The sequence below is a fragment of the Lepidothrix coronata genome, unplaced genomic scaffold, assembly GCF_001604755.1.
Source record: "Lepidothrix coronata isolate B3197 unplaced genomic scaffold, Lepidothrix_coronata-1.0 Scaffold38, whole genome shotgun sequence".
Classification (NCBI taxonomy): domain Eukaryota; kingdom Metazoa; phylum Chordata; class Aves; order Passeriformes; family Pipridae; genus Lepidothrix; species Lepidothrix coronata.
In genome coordinates this window covers 1,608,353-1,624,600 of record NW_016690218.1, presented here as the reverse complement: position 1 = coordinate 1,624,600, position 16,248 = coordinate 1,608,353, and the positions used below count along the sequence as shown (strand labels likewise).

Below are 16,248 nucleotides of genomic sequence, written 5' to 3'. Positions count from 1 at the left end.
TGCCAAGGCAGACCTTCTATTTCACAGCATGTACTGTACGAAGGAGCCAGTTCCTGTAAATTAGATGCGCCACTGCAAACTGAATCGCATATTGTTTTCTACATTGACTCGCTTTCTGCTGGACTGGAAGAAACATACTTTACAGTCATAAATAAGACAAAGAACAAAAAAAGAGTTACACAGTCATGTTAAAGGCTGCCTGACAGAGGGCCATGTGTGCCTGGGAGACCGCGGTGTGACTCTAGGGGTTGAGGAGCGAGGAAAGGGGAGCTCTGAACAGTGTTCTGTACTCCAGCAGGGACTGGATATGCTCACTGAAGCCAGAGTTTTTCCCTCAGGGTCACTACACTGGAGGCAACATTTAAGAGCATGAAGCACTGTCTGAATCGATAGCTGCTCTTCAGCCTTGCCAGTGTCAAAATGGGCTACAAACCGGAGGTATCAAGTAAGTGGATGCTTAAGGAAACACTGACCTCTCTGCCAAGCCGCCCTGATTTCTAAAACGGAGCGCACTTCAACTGTTCAACAGGGATGCTGTCAAGGATGCCTGTGACATGACTACTCTCACATAGCTGTGAGCCCTGGAAGCAAGACAGCATTTGCTGTCCCCAGCTGGGGGGCTGCACTGCACAACTCATAACAAAGGGCTCCCATGCCTGCCCCAGGCACTACCACAAAAGTGCTCACAAAAACAAGTGCTGAGAGCCTGGTGCGTGTTATTTCAACTAAAGTACACAGAGGCCCAAATCAGCCAGCAGAAGTTGCTGGAAAGCTCTGCTTTCACTCCCTCCATTCTCTGCTTTTCCGCAGGGGCTCCCAAAAAGCTTCTCCAGTGCTTGCAGTCATTGTGGGGCCATATTCATCTCTTCACTTATCTGGACAAAAAAATTGTGTCCTGCTTTTTTCTACTGGAAAGTTTTGTATTTCAGTTCTCCTTACCATATTGATTATAAAATCCAACCCTTGACTTGTGTGATGCGTAAATAAAAAAAAAAATTAAAAATCTGGAAGGCCTGTGGCAGAGGAGGAGAAATAATCAGGAAAGCCTGTGTACTAATGCTGAGATAATGTTTAAAGTAAACAGGAATCGGGGTCTATTTGTGGTACATCCTGTACAAGAGAAGAGATGAAAAGATGATGTATTACTACCAAGACCTTATAGTATAAATGTGCGAGTTCGAATAAAAGCTTCTGCATTTCAGAGGCAAAGAAATTGTCTAAATCCTGAGAGAGGCGAGTCACCGCTGATGGCTGCAGACAGAAGTGATTGACAAAAGCAGCCGAATCGTTTCCACCAAAGGACATGAGTTTCATAAGGAGGTTGCAGAGCCCTCAGGAGACTGCCCAGAAAATCAGCACTGCCAGTGTCCCTCCGGATTTGGTGCCTGGATTTAACGGCATTGACTTGCCAGGAAAAGAGGGCAATGAGAGTAATTAAGGAAAAAATAGAGAAGGGAAAAGGACAACAAGAACTTCTGGTGACAGCACAGCAGGTGAACCTGGGCCAGACGAAGTTCATGCTATGGGTCCTCTTAGCAGAGCCTGATCTCCAGCGCAGCTGCTGCAGGAGCCCGGTGCCTGGCTGCTCCCATCCCCAGCCGCCCATCAGCAAGGGCACAGGGCGTTGTCCCTTGCATCCTCGGGGGGGGGGGCATAGGGGCCCAAAGGTTGCAGCCAGGCTACCATGTCTGCTGCTGGAGCTGCCACAGGAACAGGGAGAACAGCACAGGGAGAAGACTATGGAGATGCAGACCTGCCATATCCTCTAAAGGTGAAGCTGTTCCCATCCCAGGCTGACTTCAATGCACAGCATATTCGTAGACACCTGGCTACACCTACCAGTCCCCAGATGAAAACCTCATCAAGCCTAGGCAGAGACTTCTAATTGATAACAGGGAAACCTGAGGGCAGATGCTCACGGTGCAGCATGTCCCTTGCTAATGGAGGTACTGTAGGTCCCTTAACAGCCTGAGCTCCCCAGATGGATCCCTGCAACAGAGCATCCCTGTGTTCCCTGCACACCAGCCTCCCCCAGGCTGTGGTGAGGCATTAAGCAGAAGTGGGTACCACTGTGAAATGATGATGCAGGACACGCTGCCTCACTCTGGGGTTTGTAATGAATGCCACTCACGCCTCTGCGAGGCTGCTCATGACTACCCATCCAAATGAGCAGCTCTTTGTGACAGGTTTTCTTGGTGAGAGTCAGAGAGGTGCTGTGGGTTTAAAGATTCACCAGCTCTTTCTCACTACCCCCCCCACCATAAACAGCACGTTTCTATTCTGACCTCAACTCTTAGAGCAACTAGGGATGTTTGTGATTTCTGTGAAACTAAAAGTAAAAGCAACCTTCATACTGGACAAAATCATGAAGGCTTTTTTTTCTAAAGTCTTTTTTTCTTGGAAAAACTCCACTTAAATTTCAGTGAGAGCTTTGCTTTCCAGTAAGAATGGAGGGAAAGCTGAAAGAAGTTTTGGAGTTGGATCCACATGGTGTAAATACAACTCGGGCACTGTCAACATACGGGTGGAAGCATTCACACCCCAGAGCAGGAGCTGAGAAGGGGAGATATCACTTCTGGTCACTCAGATGCAAGAGCTTGTGTCCCCACCCACACTTCACACCACAGCACAAAGGACATGTAAACCCCTCCTCAAGCCACGTTCTTCATCCCAGACAAAAAGCTCACATGTTTGGCTTTAAGGTCCAAGCACTGGCAATGACAGTGGCCACTGCATGTGCAGATGTGCTGTCTATGTGAGCACGTGTGTGCCATACGTGTTGGTAAGTTATTTCTGCCATCCCTGTGGCTGCAGCACACTAAGCAGCTGTGTGGCAAAAGCAAAACCATGGCGAGAAACACCGCTCATCTTCTGTAACAGAGAGCGAGGGCTTTAGGTGTGTGCGATCACGCTCCTGCTCCTCCTCAAGTCACTGACAATTAACCTCACAAGGGCTCTTCCAGCTGCACACTACTGCACCTCAAGCCAGCTAAAAGGGGCTGCAAGAGAAATGCAAATCTGAAGAGGAAACCCATGTGGCCCAGTTTGAGGGCAGAAGAGAGAAGTATTTTTATCGGTGCTAACCTGTTCACCTTGGCAACCCGCCACCAGAAGAAGGAAACATACTGGTTCTCTCCTCTTTCATGAGAGGTTAAGGACTCCCCTCAGCACAAGGCAGTGGACATCTCTGTGGTCACACACTCCTGTAACATCTGCTTTTATGTCCAACTTCACCTCTCTGTTCCTTCAGCAGTTACTTTGGGAGGTGGTCCTTGAAAAAGAAGACCCAGCACTAGCCAAATTATGGATTACTGTCATTCATAGAGCTAATCATTGCAAGGAGCTGTTTAGACCCTCGACTGAAAGGGATGAAACTCCTGCAGGATTAGATATGCTGCTTCTCAGCAGAGCAGAGCCTGGGGGTGCCTATCCGAGCAGCAAACAGCCAGGCATTGGAGACAACCTCTGTTGTCCTGTGCTGGCTGTGTGCGGGCAGTGGAGCCTGGCTGGGAGCTGGCAGAGCTCCCAGCCTGATGGGATGCTGAAAAGAGCCCGTCCCACCACTGGGAGGAGAAAAACCCAGTGCAGGAGAAGCATGGAATTTCTGTGGAAATCCTGGCACAAACAGAAACTACAGGGTTGTTAGCCAGCAGGATCAAAGAGTGCACCTGAAGGAACATGTTTTGCTGGACCAAGGAAGCAAAAGACGATCACTTGCCTGAACAGAGGAGAAGCAGAAGAGAGTCCAAGAGTGGGGAGGGCATCTCTTCCCACATAGCCTGATGGCACACAACAGCATTCAACATAGCAGAATTCAACAGGGTTGCACAGACTACCCAAATCAACAGAAAAATGGTAAGGAACAACAGTGAACACAGAGGTCTCAGAAACCAAGCAGTGCAGTCCCAGTAGAGCCTTCTGCTAAATAATGATGCATGGTGGTCCCTAAGACTCCTAGGGGCTGCAAGCTGGCTATCTCTAGCCCATCAGCTCCCTGTTCTGGTGCCAGTGCATCAGTTTCGCCCTTCAGGATGTCTCTCCTGCACCAACACATACCCACCACCCATTTGTACCTGCAAATCCTGCTTTTTTCAGGCCAGCCACATGAAGCACAGAGGCCTGTGGGTGGGAAACTGGGGCACAGCTCTAGCACCTTAACTGCACAGCTCCCATATGAGGGAATATGATGGACTAGCTACTGCCTGAAAGCCCTGCTGATGTGCCTCAGACCTATCCCAAACAATGTTCTTACTCCAGTCCTGAGACTTCTATGGCAGCCAGGTTCAACTGAATTTCATAAAGACTCCATAGCAATCTCTGGGTTTGTTGGTGAAGCTCCAGCGCAATTTCCCTCCTTACACAGAGGAGGATTGAAGTCCCTGTGCTGAGAGGGCAACATGCAGCCACATACAAACCATGTGAGGACAGTGCTACTCAGGATCTACGTGATGCTCAGGTACTATGCAGAAACCTGGGGAATCCTATGGTCCTAAACACACCTTTAAAGGCTTTGCCATAGCAGTATTTGATGGAGCAAGTAGAGAAGCTCGAGAGAAGAAACAGATGGATTAAAAAATTCAAACACATCTAAGAGGAGTGGATGGATAGACAGTGAATGTGAACTTCCAAAGGGGATGGTCGCTGGAGCCAGAATGCTGCACTGCTTCTGACAGGGATCCTGAGAAGGCACCAAGTGTGGCTGCTGTGTGGTTACCCTCATAGGGTTCACAGGGTCCCCACGGCTCCTCTCACTCCCCCTTACAACCCACCACCTGGCCCCACTGTGCCAGCCCAGTGTGCTGTGCTCACTCTTTGGCAGCTGAACAGCCCCTGGATGCTGAAGAGCACACCTGGGCCAGGAGGGACCGAGGCAATGTTCAGACAGCACACACGCAATTGATTCTAATTAAACTCATCCTTATGTACAACCACAGTTAAGGTTATGTGTGAAAATTACTGTGTCTACTTCACTCCTTGCTTAGACAAAAATAATCTAAAAACACATACTGAAGAAAGGGTACCTTCTCCCCCTCCCTACACAAAAAGCCCAGCTGCATTACTTAAAACAAGCATCCTACTGCCCTGTTTTTCCATGTTTCTCTTCATTTTCTGTTACAATAAAGCATCTCAGTAGCACTACCCCTCTAACTAAAACTGCAGGAAAAGGGTGGGGCTTTATAACAGAGCTCAAACTGTGTGTTATTTGTGTAACCCTTTGAGATGGCAGTCAGATCCTCAGCTGGAGTAAATGTGAGAGCTGTGCTGAATCCAAGACAGCCTGGGGACTTCCCATCAGGGGAAGACTTTGCCCCCTAAGCCCATCAGAGCAGGATGCTCAGAGATGCCCTGCTGATAGTACGCTGCAGGAGCAGCCACTTTTCATTGCTGCAAGCCTTGCACAGTGTGTGCTGGAGCTCACATCAACTTTGGGGAAAAAACACACCCTTTAGGATCCTGCTCCTGTGGTGCCTGAGACTGCCATGGAGCCAGTGCTAGTCAGTGTCATGTACCTGGGGCTCATAATTTGTCACGTGAGGTCTAAGGACTTACAAAACCTAAAGCTTTCCGTGTCTCAGGTGCTGCATGTAATAGGAAGCTGGGCAAAGGCTGTTACTCAGAGTTCCAGCTGTTAGGGCAGTACAGCCTACGTGGCCCACATTGGAGCAAGTGCCATTTGGTGTTTTTGCTCTCAGCTGTGCCCCTGTTTCAGAGGAAGATGAAGTGGCATGAGGAGCTGCCTTCCCGTTTGGACTACAGCTTTCATCACTGTATAAAGCTGTGGGTCTTTGCCATGGGCCACATGGTGCCTCTGCAGCCCCATCCCCATCAGCAGAGCGAGGAGAGGAGCCTCAGCGAGCAGACAGCCCCAGCCCATCGGCCACAGAGGCTGTTGTGCAACGTCACCCACACAGCGCAGAAAGCCTGTCCTGTTCCTTCCACACGATCAGCTTACAGCCACTGCTGAAATCCCGCACGTGGCTGCGTATCTCAGCCTGCAAGGCTGCAAGCAGGTGGCTGGGCTGTTCCCCAGCCCCTTCTCCCCTTGGAAGAGGTGGGCTCGAGGCATCCCACAGCAGAGAGTTCCCTAGGGTAGCTCTGCACAGAGCCCACTAATTTCTTCTCCAAGTCTGTGTGCATATCCTCGCAATTTCATCACGCAAAGCGTATGTTGATTTAACAGATAGGGTAAGTAGAAAGGAAGGAATGGAAGAGTTTTCGCAATGATCTTAGATATTTCACTTGAAACCCATTAGTTTGCAGGCTAGATAATCCCATGTATAAACTATGTGTATCTCCTGACTCAGTCTTCTTTACCAGGACCTTTTCACTTTCAGCCCGAGGGCTGACAGAGAAAGGCACAAAGTAATGTTTCACACGGGCTTCTAAACAAAATAATCTGGAAACTATTACAGTAATGGGAAACTGGCGTATTGGGTTCCTACTGGTCCCCTATGAACAGGCTTAAAGAACTGTTGGGGTGATACCCTATAGTTCTCGTGAGACAACATACTTCAACAGCTAACACGAATGTGGAAATACAGGGACGGTCACCTCTGTGCTGCTCCTGTGGCATTGCTGGCAAGTGATCTCAAGGCAGATATTGGCCCTTAAAAACCTTTGTCATCTGAGACCCCAGGACACAGAAGCAAACAGAAGCAGAGAGAATTGGGAAGAGAGCTCTTACAAAACGAATTGCATAAAAATAAGACTTTATAACCCAGCTGCTGCCTAAGGATGAACTCTGCACCTTGCTAGTCTTCTCTTGACTTGTAAGATTAAGAGCTTCCCTGGAAAAACATCCATGAAGCATAAATACTGAGGATATGTGACTTAGGAATCCAAGCTGCTTTAAGTGCTTTTGCAGGTAGAGGAAATGCGCAGCATGAGAATGAGCAGCCTCCAGTAAAGGACTAAGTGAAAGGGGAGTTTAATTACGACTAATCAGACCCAAGCACTAAAATGTCACCGTCACTACATTAAAACTCTGTTCTTTTCCACGGTGGAGACCATTAAACAAGCTCAAGTTGCACCACAGACTCATAACCTCCATGAGCACACTGACACTTCTTGGTGCAGAGAGAGGCATTCCGAGCTTTTCCTACAACTGTGAACCCTAGCTAGTCAGTCAAACTGTGTGCATCCTCTTGTCACCCATCCTCTGGGGTCATTTTCTGCCAAGGACATGCCTGTGCACATTAATTGCACAGAGCATTTTAAACATGAGGCGAGGGACCTGCAGACCTAATTTTGGAGATGAGGACAAGCTCAGAGACTGGGACAGGAAAGGAGAGCAGGGCTGCAGGGAGCTGGCTGAGGCAGCCAGAGGACATCTCCAATGCAGACAGGCTCCAGATCCATGCCCTGCTCAGACCATTCACACTAACCTAGTCCATGAGCAAGGGATCCCATGAAAAATCTGCATCTGCCTGGAGTTCTCTTGGCACATCCCAGGGGTGTCCCCGTAGAGATGCAATTGTTCTTTTCTAACCAGTTCTCTCACTGGGGGAAAGAAATTATCTCTCCTTCAGGACAGCTGGCAAAGTGGCATGGGGCAAACAGCACCACCAGGACTGGGCACCTTTCTTCCCTGTCACGCTGATGCCTCCCGGTGTGAGTTAAAGCAAAGTAACCCCCACAGCTCTGGCAGAGGCAGCCAGGAGCCCCATGCTGGTGAAGGAAGCCTGCAGAGCTGAGCTAAAACCAGGCAACCAGGTGAGGGTCTGGATTAACTCTGCAGCCCCTTCCGTACTGAAGCAGAGTGATGGGGTCAGCAGCAGCACTCGCTGAAACTGCAGCGCATCTCCCTGCTCTTCCTCGTGACTCTTAGGAATGATTCACAGTACAAACTCCAGATACTTGAGGAACTACAGCCTGTTCGAGCATCATGGCTCAATTTTTCAGTGTTTGAGGTGCGGAGGACTTCTGCACCGAAGATCTGAGATGTGAACGTTGCAGCCAGGTACATGCTGGTGTTCACATGTGCTCCTAATGTGCACAAGCCCCGCACCTGGGTGCACACCTCCTGCGTGCACACACATGGAGGAGGCATGAACACACCCAGCCAGATAACATGAGATTGTTTGTATTCATTTACTGTAACATTTTGTCCTTGGGACTGAAATTCATCTCACCTATTTTTAGACATGTTCAATGTAGATGACTGCATCTATGCTAGTTAACTCCTTTTACAGTCACAGCGCTGCTCAGCCTCAGCTCTCGTGCTGTGCAGGCAGGTCACATACACTGTGCTCTGCAAGGGCCTGTTTCTCCCCACAAAGGGAGGCTGGCTCAGATCTAGCTATTTGCCACAAATCTCACCACAGTCATCATTAGGTACTTCTAAAGTCTTTTCATCCAAGCTCTCCTCTTTTTCACCTGCCTTTCCATATCAGCCTTATGTGATGCTTTTTTCCCCTACCTGCAACTTTTCACATGGCTTTTCCCTCCACTTTCTTCTGATCAGCTTTTGCGCTCCGTTCCTCCCAAACTTCCCAATCTGCCTCCATCCCACAGCACTCACCTCTCCTTCCACTCTGCCCCTGCCATTGCCCAGAAGTTCCATCAACCTCTGCCCTCTTCCTCACAGGACACAGCTCTACCACCTCTGCACCCCACCTTGGGACACCCGCTCACTTCCCCTCGCCCACATCCAGCCACCACTGTGCCCCCACACCTGTGTGGGGCTGTCCCCACACCTGCACCGGGTTAGTCCCCCACCTCACCCCCGCAGCATGCCGACCCCTGACCCAGGCAGGCTCACCCCACACAGCTGCACGCCGCCATCCCGGCTCTGCCCGGCCTCCTCTGGGCGCTGCTTTGCTCTGGGCCGAGTGGGAAGCCGCAGGGACGTGTACGATTTACATGTGGCTAGAGCAGATTCCCAGATGGCTTCGCAGCTTCCCTTGTATTCTCTTTAGTCTTCCTGGCCTCCGTGGTCATTTCCCTTTTCCACCTGCCTTTCCCCTTCCTGCCCGTCTTATCTCTCTCTCCTGGCCCTGCTCTCCCACGGCCGGGCCGCTCCCACAGCCGCCCCATCCCGCTCCCCGCAGGCACCACCCGTGCAGCCCCTTGCCCCCAGCACTCACGGCATCGCCTCCACTTTGCAGCTGGAACCGGCCTTTGCCCGGCTGCACCGTGAGTGTCGCAAGCGGAGGACAGCTGAAAAGACAATCAGTGAAAAGCTGGGGAGCGTCCGCAGCTGAACTTGACAAAATCCTGGAGAAAATACAGTCAGAAAGGAATCGCGCTCCAGTTCCAGTTGGAGCATGTGACGGGATTGAAAACCCTTTGTATGCCTCTGTGAGAACAAATAAAGGGGGGAAATAAAAGGAAATGGTGAAATGATGAGAGTGGAGAGGCAAAATGTGGGACTAAGGGGAGGAAAGAGAAAAAGAAGACAAGAAAACAGGAAAAAACAGGTAGATTCTTAGAGGCATTTCACACACTTTTTTTAATGCACTTCCTTTGAATTATCTGTGCTGGAGGTATTTTCAACCCAGCTCCACTTCCCTTGAAAGATTAATTTGGCATGCATTCAATTCTCGGATGAGCTTGCAAAACATGAAAGAAGCTGCAAGTGTCACTAAAATATAGGATCAGCCTCAAATTTGAGATTGACAACTATACACCTTCCTCCTTGATAGCAAAATGGTGTCTTCTCTTATCCTCTCCCTCGCTCCTCACCTACCCTGACCTCTCCATGACCAACTCCCAATAAAAGCAAGTTTATTTTTCTTCCAAATGGCATGGTAGGCATTTCAAAATTACGCAGGATCCTGATCAAGTTGAGAGATTAACTCATCTGGAATCTGATCCGAGGACACCAAGGAAAAGATTTCTGCTTCATCCCTGGGTGCACATGATGTACATCATCAAAAAGAAATGCTCTGTTTGCTTACAGACACAGCAGTGGTAGACTTAAGTCCTCTTGGCATGAACAACAGCCCTGACCTAGGAAGAGAAACTGAAGTCATTTCAAAATTGTTGACTGAACTTTCACAGAATGTACTCAAACCACTTTTTCCATTGATCTGACGAGTCTGGTTACTCAAACAGCTCCTCAGCCTACTTCCTGTTCTGCTGGAGAGCTCAGCAGTCCTACTAAGAAACAGAGGGAAAAAAACCAACTAAAATCTAACTTTATTTTGAGGTCATCAGAAATAGCTCTGGTGGATGGTTCCTATTTTTGTTCCAAAAATGTATTTATAACTTTACTGACAACGGAGGGCACAGCAATCTGACCTGTCCTGCTCCCTGAGATGCCGGTTCAGAACGGTCGGTGAGCTGAGCCCGTGCACCAATGCCAACAGTCCTCAGCTCTGAGCACAAGAAACCTGCTGTAGGAAGAGAGGAGAAACTTGGTCTTTGTGCCACATTTTGTTGCTGGTCTGCCCTCGCTGTGATTTCAGATCCCTTGAAGGAGCCCGCTGGGAGGGGGGTTTTGCAATGCGGGCAGCTCCCCATGATCTAGCCATTTATATAAACAATGCACTAACCCAGCCCATCTGTGTTTCGTGTTATTCTTACTCTGGATCAAATTTATCCCTCCTGCAAGCCCACCAGAACCAAGAGAGCTACAACAGACTTGATTTGGCCCAATCTTATTCCACTCTTGCAACTAAAATGAAGTGACATCACAGAGTTTTGATTCTCCCCTATAAAGATGAGAGGGAAGAGTAGTGCAAGGAGTTAGTGAGCAGTTTTTGCTGGCCCTGGTTCCTGCAGTAGCAAAAGAAGGCAGCAAGGGACCAGCAGACAGCAGCAAATAAACTCTTTCCAGAAAGATCAGCTGGAGCTGCCACTGCAAAATCAGCCACTGAACTACACCTGGAGTCTCCCTTCCTATTCCAAAAACCGCAGGATATTTTTGTGATTAGTGGTGAAATCTGTGGCTTATCATTACCCAATATGAAAATAAATGTGTCTTAGGGGTTTAAAGGGATTAGCAGGTATTTTCCAAAGTATTCTATCTTTGGAGAATTTATTCCCCAAAGTTCTTACACGAGCTGCGCTGCTTTAGAGATGTTAAGTGCCATCACATTGTTAGTGTTCCCTGCGCCAAAGCTTGTTTCTCAAATCCCCACTCGCTTCAATAAACACTGACACCAAGTAATAACATTCAGTACGTGTGTTGCAATGTTACAGCTGGCCACGCTGTGTAAACTGACGTGCAATTTAATTCCCAAGCAAGTAACTTAATTGCACAGTATATGGAAAATGTTGCTGTTATGCACACCTCTGTTTTCTGACAATAGCCAGTAAAGCCACTTTCTTCCCTTAATTTTATATCCTGGAAATATTCTAATTCTGTTTGTTAACGCCATCAGTAGCTCTAGCTAGGTTTCCAAGGGCAGCTGCTCTCCAGAAGACCATCTGTATGTCGTATGCAACCTTCAAATCTGCACTCCTGGTGCTATTTCACTGAAGTCAACCCTGCACATGGAGCACCTGAGAACAGTGTGCAGCCCACCAGCTGGAATGGGGCACACCCAACATCCACGCCCATGCTTTGAAGGGCATGCTAAAGAGAAGAATATACTTGTCTTCCTCCCCCTGGAGGAGCAAAGACACATGCCTATCAGCTGGAAAGGAGAAAAGTGAACGCTGCAGCATCTTAATTCAAGAGGCAAACTGGGGAACATGTCAGCATATCTGATGAAAGTAAACTGAAATCCAAATACCCTTAGAGCTGCCGGAGAACACCTGGCATCATTTCATACAGCACCTCTGCACCATTCAATGACAAGGTGGTTTGGGATGGTTCAACAATCCTGCTTGCTATTTTCTGAGTGGTAGCAGAGCCTAAGATTCCTTGTTGAAAGATGTGTACAACCTTCCACAGATTGCTACCCAAATGCAGTTGTTTAGTTGGAAAATTACTGCCTTCCCACTTTAACATAACCAAAGCTGTTCTCCCATATCCTGGCAGCTGCTTGTGTCAAGGATTTGGGAATCACCTTTACCTCTAGAAAAAGTGGTTAGTTTTCAAAATGTATTTCATATAAACTATTGACAGGGAAGCAGTGTGAGCCTTCTTGTGCAGTTCATATGGTCCTTGCTCTTCAGTGACCGCCTACCTCTCTATCTGCACCCCTACCTCCTCAGCCAGGAGAGGACCTTGAATTTTGGTAGGGATGCAACAGTCGAATGCCACCTGCTCTCCCAGGCCTCATGACAGGCGTACAAACAGGAAGGCAGATTTTGCTTTAGTTGTGTATGGGCTTTTTGTTTCAGCTGGGGCGGGGAGGGAGAGCTGGCGTTCTCCGATTGTTACAGGAAAACCGAGTCAGCTTACATGCTCTGCCCTTCTGGCCTTTCTTTCCATTCAGCCCAACTCCTGACCAAGAGAAGCAGCTATTTCAACAATCTGTTTGCCCTCTCCTGCAGTTTTAGTGTGAGCTCTGCCTTGTTCTCACAGCCCCCAGCTCTTGCAGTCAGGTGGCTGAGACTCTGAGCTTTCATTTTTAAAAAGAAAGTACATTTCTAGACTTCTGGCTTGCAGAGAACAGACTGAAAAATTGTCCCAAGTGTGAGTTAAAGGCATAGAAACTAGGAAAACAATCAAACCCAGCACTTCCAAAAAAACCTCTGAAACATTTGGTGGTTTTTAAGGCAATCCTCATTGTTTTTGGGAGAGCTTGAGTTGGCAGTGTTTGAACAGTAAATGCATGGTTGAAGGAACTGCATAGCTGATACACACACTCTGGCCTTGATTCCTCATCCCAGTGCAGGCACTAATCCCTGCCCTCCCCACTGCTGGGGGACCCAGAGCCACCATAGAAAGCAGCAGAGCCATCCCAGCTCCCACTGCTGCCAGGACAGCAGGGAGGACAACCCACTCCCATGCTCGGCCACTGCCAACCCCTCACCTCTACAAATCTCTATGATGAAAACATCCATGTCCTGTCCACACCATGAGATCCATCCTTCAGTAACATTAAAACTACAGTGTGCCAGAAAAATGCTTTCAAACCTGCCTATTCCAGGTAAAATCCAGGATCTTCCCACGAATGAAAAAGGTCTTTCCTATGGCCCCTGTCCACAAGGGGCTGCTGTTAAAAAGTTTGCTGTCCCACACCATAGTATCTTTTTTCTCCCTCTTTTGTGCCCGAACCCTCCCAAGGCACAGAGGAAGGAGCTCAGGAGACAGTCAAGGTAAATCTCAGCAAAGGAGGCTCCACTCCAGTCACTAAGGGATGGACTTCAGCTGAGGAAATGGCACAATGTGTCCCAGCCAGGCAGTGGGGAACAGTAAACTCAGCTATGGCTCATCGTACAGCAAACGCACGTGTTCCTTCCCCTCTGCCCAGGGAAACTCTGCAGCACGTTTTGGCTACAACAAAATAATTACTAGCTGTTTGCTCATTTTCCTTTAATGAATCAGTTGAATGAGACCAGCATGAGTGTCGGAGGAGTGAAAGTCTGTCATTCAGCTGTCTGCAAACTCCAGCCTCTCTGAAGATTTCTAGATCAGATTTCAGGGCCTCAGGAGTTTGGGTTATTTTTCTAAATGAGGTTCGACGTTGCATCTTCCGCAGAAGATGCCAGTTATCTACAAAACCTACAGCTCTTATTCATTTGATACCACAGGTTTCAGTTTGAATCACAGCAATGTGTGGTTGACCTCAGATTAAACTAAAGTACTTGCTCCATGGCATTGGACCTTAAGGTTGGCCAGCACGGGAGCTGGACAGTTTTTTTAACATCAGAGCTCAACCCTAAAACAAGGGGAGAGGAGATGTTCAGGTTGGGCTGAACGCAGCTAAGATCATGGGGCTGTGAAAGGAAAACTCTGAAACATCTCATGTGGAGTCAAAGCAAAAGGAGGTGTTTTATTTCAGGTTATGTAAGTCCTAAAAAAACCATTTTTCTTCTTTCAGTGTGTTTTAGCGGTAAGGTCAACTTTTAAGTGAAAAATGCCATTTTGAATCAAATCTACATTTCAAATACTTGCAAAACATAAACAAACCATTCCCAAAATGAAACAGTTCATTCTGAAAGTGTCAGAATGACACTCATTGCTATTTTTAACATTGCTCCCTCTTCCCCCACCTCTGTATTTTTTCTAGGCCAGAACTATTCAGAAAATGTGTTTGAATTTGTGAATCATTTTGACTCCCCCTCTCCCTTGACATTTGCTGGAAAATCTATTCTCTGCCAAAAAACTGTTCTTCCAGATCCAGCCAGCTCCTACAATCTCCTGTCCTGCCAGAGTTTGTCTGGATGAGTCTGAGAGTCTGACTGCCTTGGGGACACAGAGTGGGCCAGGAGGGCAAACCTCAGCATCCTTCCAGGCAGTGATGGGCTCTGTGGTACAGAGCAGCCCAACTCTCCACCATGGCTGCCCTGAAAAAGCCCTGGGCCATCCCCTCTTGAGACTGAACAGGGAGCCGGGCTCTGACAGAGGCCACTATGCAGAGGGAGTTCCTCATCAGGATGTGGCTTCCAGATATGAGGGGAGTGCTTCAAGTTTTGGTTCGCTTGGAAGAATCTTGCATTGTAAGCCAGGCCCCTGAAGGTTAAAGGGCTGTAGCACGGGCGCTTGGAGCTGTCTCCTATCAAGGTTACAAAAATTTTGGCTTCGGACTCAATCAAAACCTGACAGTTCCAAGGCTTGCAATGCAATATAGAGGCTTGATTCTTTGCAGCCTGGCAATTCAGAGAACAGTTGATGCCTTTGCAGTGCAAGTGCAAATGTTACTGCTCCCATTTGTGTTTTGCTCCTACCCTGAAACTTTTAGCAAGTGGAAGACTTGGATCTTTTTCAGTAGTCACATCCAACTCATCTGTACGTCCTGCAGATTTTTTCAGGATAACATCCCTAACAGAGTCTTTCCAGTCTACTCACCTGACTAAAATTCACCTTCAGGGCTCATCACCTCATATCCCAATTCACATCTCAATAGCCTTTGCTCTGCAGGCTTGCTCTGCAAAGATTCACCAAACCCATTGCTGAAAGACTGCTTTTCAATCTGTCATTTGGCCCCTCTGTCGCTCCCTCAGCCTCCCTACCTTGACTCCTCCTGAGATGCATGTCTAAGCTACTCAGCTTTTCTTTCAAGACTGTGATTTATTCTATTCCCATCACTTCTTATTTCAGTGCTGAAAGGTCAACTCCTGCGTATGCTCAAGCATGAGATCAGCCTATATTAAACAGGCTTCTCTGAGCTTTCTCCCTTCTGGGAAGGGTTCCCATCCACAAGAACAAACCTGGGCTCTGGAACTGCCTTTTGAGCTTTCCAAAAACTCCAAACCCAAATACCAGAGCTGGTCAGGATATGCAACACAGGAACAGACAATAGCAGACAAGGTGGCATTGTGCTACCTCTGCATTTGTCTCTCATTACCAGCCTAACACCTGGTCAACGTTACGGTCACTTGTGACCACCTGGACTTCTGTGCTGCTTTCCTTGGCTCAAAAAAGCTGTTCCAGCAACAGATGGTAACAAGAGAAAACAGAGACCTGAGGAGAGAGGCCAAGTCTTTTCTCCTTGAGATGAGACGTGGATGAGGGGCTGCTAATGGAGAAGCTGAGCTACAGTCCTGGCTTCAGACCATTTGTTTTAACCTGCTGTGCAAGGTGGCTTCAACAAGAGAGAGATGACATCAGTTGCTCCTTCCTCTGAGGGAGAGTCTGGTTCAGTTTGGAGCTGCTTTTCCAAAAGCTCATCTTTATATGAGCTTTACGCAATTTTTTTTTTCAGCGATGGTACATCTTGCTCAAAAACTGTGACATGCACTGTTTGTGTGTGAAGGTGGGAATGTGACATCCGACAAGGCAATTCTGTTCACTTCACAAAAAGATCAAAGTTAGTTCCCTCTCTGCTGAAAGTACGGAAGGGAAACACAGGATTTGTCAAGCAGAGAGATAAACGGAATTGAGAACATTTTATACACAAATTCCTAGGAGAAGGTTAAAACAAGGGAGTTGGGAGAGTACACTTGTCAAGGCTTTTGCAAACAATTCTTTTTCACATATTCTTTTAAAATACAACAGTAATTCGGGTGGCTACAGACAAGACACGGTTCTAAAATCTCTTTCCTTTGTTTTCTTTCTGGCCGCCCTGGTCTCCACCCAAGTAAGACATTCCTACGACGAAACCCCAGGGTGAAGGGTTGTCAGCTCTAAATAAATATGGCTCTGAGGAGAGAGAGAATAATTAACATGCTCTTTCTGGAGCTGCTTGGCAATACAATTCCAGGTGCCTTCTACTCCTGTGACCACGTGCCTTGCTCCAAGGTGTATCT

The 16,248-nt window shown here is 47.9% G+C and overlaps 1 protein-coding gene across 1 annotated transcript in view; it reads right to left on the bottom strand.

Annotated features, from left to right (window-relative positions):
- The window catches only part of ITPKB (inositol-trisphosphate 3-kinase B), a 66,969-nt gene that overhangs the window by 40,424 nt on the left and 10,297 nt on the right, over positions 1 to 16,248 (bottom strand). The window lies entirely within an intron of this gene.